Source organism: Chiloscyllium punctatum, chromosome 35 (assembly GCF_047496795.1).
Source record: "Chiloscyllium punctatum isolate Juve2018m chromosome 35, sChiPun1.3, whole genome shotgun sequence".
Classification (NCBI taxonomy): domain Eukaryota; kingdom Metazoa; phylum Chordata; class Chondrichthyes; order Orectolobiformes; family Hemiscylliidae; genus Chiloscyllium; species Chiloscyllium punctatum.
The window spans coordinates 30,449,630-30,454,079 of NC_092773.1; the positions used below are offsets into that span (position 1 = coordinate 30,449,630).

The 4,450-nt window shown below is 63.7% G+C and overlaps 1 pseudogene; it reads right to left on the bottom strand.

The window, feature by feature from the left end:
* Window positions 1-1,020: 1,020 nt before the first annotated feature.
* On the bottom strand, window positions 1,021-2,748 carry LOC140459577 (uncharacterized; annotated as a pseudogene).
* Window positions 2,749-4,450: the final 1,702 nt, after the last annotated feature.

Below are 4,450 nucleotides of genomic sequence, written 5' to 3' on the forward strand. Positions count from 1 at the left end.
AGGAGGGGCGGGACTTGGAAAATCCGGAGAGGCCCGGCGACGGGGCGTTCCAAAATGGGGAAAAAAAAATCCGTCAACTCCCCTTGACAGTGGAGCCCCAGACGCGGAGGAATCTGTCGATTCCCCAGCGGCGGGAGGAGCCAAATTCGGAAAAGGCCTTCGTACTCCCCTCGAGAGCCAAGTCCCCAAACTCGGAAAGGCCTTTGTTCTCCCTCGAGAGCCAAGTCCCAAAACTCGGAAAGGCCTTCGTTCTCCCCTCGAGAGCCAAGTCCCAAACTCGGAAAGGCCTTCGTTCTCCCTCGAGAGCCAAGTCCCAAACTCGGAAAGGCCTTCGTTCTCCCCTCGAGAGCCAAGTCCCAAACTCGGGAAAAGGCCTTCGTTCTCCCCTCGAGAGCCAAGTCCCAAACTCGGAAAGGCCTTCGTTCTCCCTCGAGAGCCAAGTCCCAAACTCGGAAAAGCCTTCGTTCTCCCTCGAGAGCCAAGTCCCAAACTCGGAAAAATCCGTCGATTCCCCAGCGGCGGGAGGCGCCAAACTCGGAAAAGGCCTTCGCTCTCCCTCGAGAGCCATGTCCCCAAACTAGGAAAGGCCTTCATTCTCCCTCGAGAGCCAAGTCCCAAACTCGGAAAAATCCGTCGATCCCCAGCGGGCGGGAGGCGCCAAACTCGGAAAAAGCCTTCATTCTCCCTCGAGAGCCAAGACCCAAACTCGGAAAAGCCTTCGTTCTCCCTCGAGAGCCAAGTCCCAAATTCGGAAAAGGCCTTCGTTCTCCCTCGAGAGCCAAGTCCCCAAACTCGGAAAATCTGTCAATCCCAGCAGGCGGGAGGAACCAAATTCGGAAAAGGCCTTCGTTCTCCCCTCGAGAGCCAAGTCCCAAACTCGGAAAATCCTGTCGATCCCCAGCGGCGGGAGACGCCAAATTCGGAAAAATCCGTGGACCTCCTCGGGAGGGAAGGGGGGGAAGGAATGGGAAGGGGGGGGGGGTTGGGAATCGCGGGAATGCTTCCCCGCGGCACGGGGCCTCAGAAGGTCTGCACCAGGTGCACCGTGGGGACGGCCCTGGACGATGTGGATAACCTGGGTGGCCGCAAGGGGCTGGAGGGCCGGCAGCGCCGGGGCGGGCAGAGCGGTCTCCGGGAGGGGCGCCGCCCTCCCCGCTGACGCCCGGCGTGGGTGCGCAGGTGGCGCCCGCAGGTAGGCCCGGGCGGCGAAGGCTTTGCCCGCAGACCGGGCAGGGCAAGGGGGCGGCGGGCGCCGGGGCGTGGGGTGCGCCGGTGCAGCAGCAGGTTGGAGGAGTGGTGTGAAGGCCCCGGCCGCACTCGCCGCAGCCGTAGGGCCGCTCGCCGGTGTGGGGTGCGCAGGTGCTGCCGCAGGTTGGAGCTCTGGGCGAAGGCCTTGCCGCAGACCTGGCAGGGGGAAGGGCCGGGCCCCCGTGTGCAGCCGCCGGTGCCGGGAGAGGCTGGAGGAGTTGCGGAAGGCCTTGCCGCACTCCGGGCAGCCGTAGGGCCGCTCGCCGGTGTGCTGCCGCAGGTGGTACTGGTAGTGGGGAGGACCACTTGAAGGCCAGGCCGCACAGCTGGCAGCGGAAGGCCCGGGCGCGCCCGTGTGCACCCGCTGGTGCATGCACGCCAGAAGCGAGGGCCCGCTTTGAAGGCCTTGCCGCACTCTTCCGAGCACTTGTAGGGTCGCTCGCACGGTGTGGCCGCGCTGGTGGTAGCGCAGGCCCGAGGAGCCCTTGAAGGCCTTGCCGCAGTCCGGGCACTGGTAGGTGGCGGCCGGGCCTGGGAGGAGGCTGGCGGCGGGCGGGCAGGGGGGAGGGGGCAGGGGGCGGGATGGGCCCGCCCGGACTCTCGCCGCCGGCCGCCCACCGGCGGGCAAGGGGGCGCCTCCTCCACCTCCTCGGCCACCACCACCTCCTCCCCGGCGACGGGCCCGCCGTCAACGACAGCGGTCAAAGGCTCCGGGCCTACCTCCTCCCCGACGGCGTCCCTCGCTCTCCGCCGTCACCCCTCCCCTCCTCCCCTCCCGTGGGTGCGCAGGTGGCGCCGCAGGTAGGGCCTGGGCGGCGAAGGCTTTGCCGCAGACCGGGCAGGGCAAGGGGGCGGCGGGCGCCGGGGGGCGTGGGTGCGCCGGTGCAGCAGCAGGTTGGAGGAGTGGGTGAAAGCCCCCGGCCGCACTCCCCGCAGCCGTAGGGCCGCTCGCCGGTGTGGGTGCGCAGGTGCTGCCGCAGGTTGGAGCTCTGGGCGAAGGCCTTGCCGCAGACCTGGCAGGGGAAGGGCCGGGCCCCCCGTGTGCAGCCGCCGGTGCCGGGAGAGGCTGGAGGAGTTGCGGAAGGCCTTGCCGCACTCCCGGGCAGCCGTAGGGCCGCTCGCCGGTGTGCTGCCGCAGGTGGTACTGGTAGTGGGAGGACCACTTGAAGGCCAGGCCGCACAGCTGGCAGCGGAAGGCCCGGGCCCCCCGTGTGCCACCCGCTGGTGCACCGCCAGCAGCGAGGCCCGCTTGAAGGCCTTGCCGCACTCTGAGCACTTGTAGGGCCGCTCGCCGGTGTGGCCGCGCTGGTGGTACAAGAGCGCCGAGGAGCCCTTGAAGGCCTTGCCGCAGTCGCCGCACTTGTACGGCCTCTCGCCAGTGTGGCTCCTCTGGTGGTGGGTCAGCCGCGACGACCACTTGAAGGCCTTGCCGCACTCCAGGCACTGGTAGGCCCCCCTGGGGGCCGGCCGGTGGCCGCGCCCCCTCTGCCATCGTCCGGAGAGGGTCGGGACGGGGGGCGTCGGCACGCGCTACCACCCCCCCCCCCCCCGCCCACGTCCGGGTTTTACCGTTGAGTCCAGACGCTGAGGAGAGAGAGAGATGGAAAACACGGGTCAATTTAGTCAACCCCAAAGCACCCACACATCCCCTCCCCACCCCACCCGCCATTTTGGTTAGCGATTCAGTTGGTTGACACTGGTCAAGTCCCTTTAAGACACAGCGAAAGAATTGTTGGCGCCCTGTCCCTTTAAGAAGGATTTGCGTGCCCCCCCCTTTCCTTTTAAGATAGACCCGTCGACCCCAACCCTTCAGGGTGAGGGGTACACACCCTGTCCCTTTAAGAGCGAGATCTGCCCATCTGCACTCTTTTGAGACAGAGACGCGTACACCCCCGTCCCGATAAGACAGGCACGTCTTAAGAGTGACCCAGCGTAGCTCCTGTCCCTACAACTGGGTGACGTTTGTACACCATGTCCCTTTAAGAGAGTGACGTGTACACCCTGTCTCTTTGTAACGGTGATGTGTCCCTTTAAGACGGTGATAGGTGTCTCTGTGTGTGTGTGTAGGCCTGTCCCTTTCAGAGGGTGATATGTGAGTGTGTGGGGCCTGCCCCTTTAAGAGTATGATGAATGTGTGTGAGCCTGTCCCTTTAAGAGTGTGACATACATGTCTGTGTGGGCCTGTCCCTTTAAGAGTGTGATATGTGTGTGGGTCTGTCTCTTTAAGAATGTGATGTATATGTAAGTGGGCCTGTTTCTTTAAGAGTGTGATGTATATGTGTGTGGGGCTGTCCCTTTAAGAGTGTGGCGTAAATGTCTGTGTGGGCCTGTCCCTTTAAGACTGCGTTATGTGTGTATTTGGGCCTGTCCCTTTAAGAATGTGATGGATCTGTGTGTGGGGGCGGGAGTGATGTGTACGTGGGCCTGCCCCTTTAAGAGTGTGACAGATCTGTGTGGGGGGCCTGTCCCTTTAAGAGTGTGATGTGTATGTGGGCCTGTCCCTTTAAGAATGTTATGGATATGTGTGTGTGTGTGTGTGGGGCCTGTCCCTTTAAGAATGTTGTGTATATGTGTGTGGGGGGGGGGGGGGGTGGGGGGGGGGGCCTGTCCCTTTAAGAGTGTGATGTGTATGTGGGCCTGTCCCTTTAAGAATGTTGTGTATATGTGTGTGTGGGGGGGGCCTGCCCCTTTAAGAGTGTGATATTGTATGTGTGTGAGGGCCTGTCCCTTTAAGAATGTGATGTGTATGTGTGTGGGGGCCTGCCCCTTTAAGAGTGTGATGTGGATGTGGGCCTGCCCCTTTAAGAGTGTGCTGTGGATGTGGGCCTGTCCCTTTAAGAGTGTGATGTGTGTGGGGGCCTGCCCCTTTAAGAGTGTGCTGTGGATGTGGGCCTGTCCCTTTAAGAGTGTGATGTGGATGTGGGGCCTGCCCCTTTAAGAGTGTGATGTGTGGGGGGCCTGTCCCTTTAAGAGAGTCCGCCCTTGCCCTTCCCCTCCCCCACCACACAGTGACCTCCCGCCGCCGTTTCCCTGGTAACACCCCTCCCCCCCCCCCCCTCACCTGCGCTCCTTCCCGCCTTCCGCCAACCGCCGCCGATTCGAACCGCGCTCGAGACGGCGCGAGGGGCCCAACCGTCGCAACCGCCAGCGCCCGCACCTGGCACCACCCTCCCCCCATGCGCCCCAACCCTCACCGTGGACA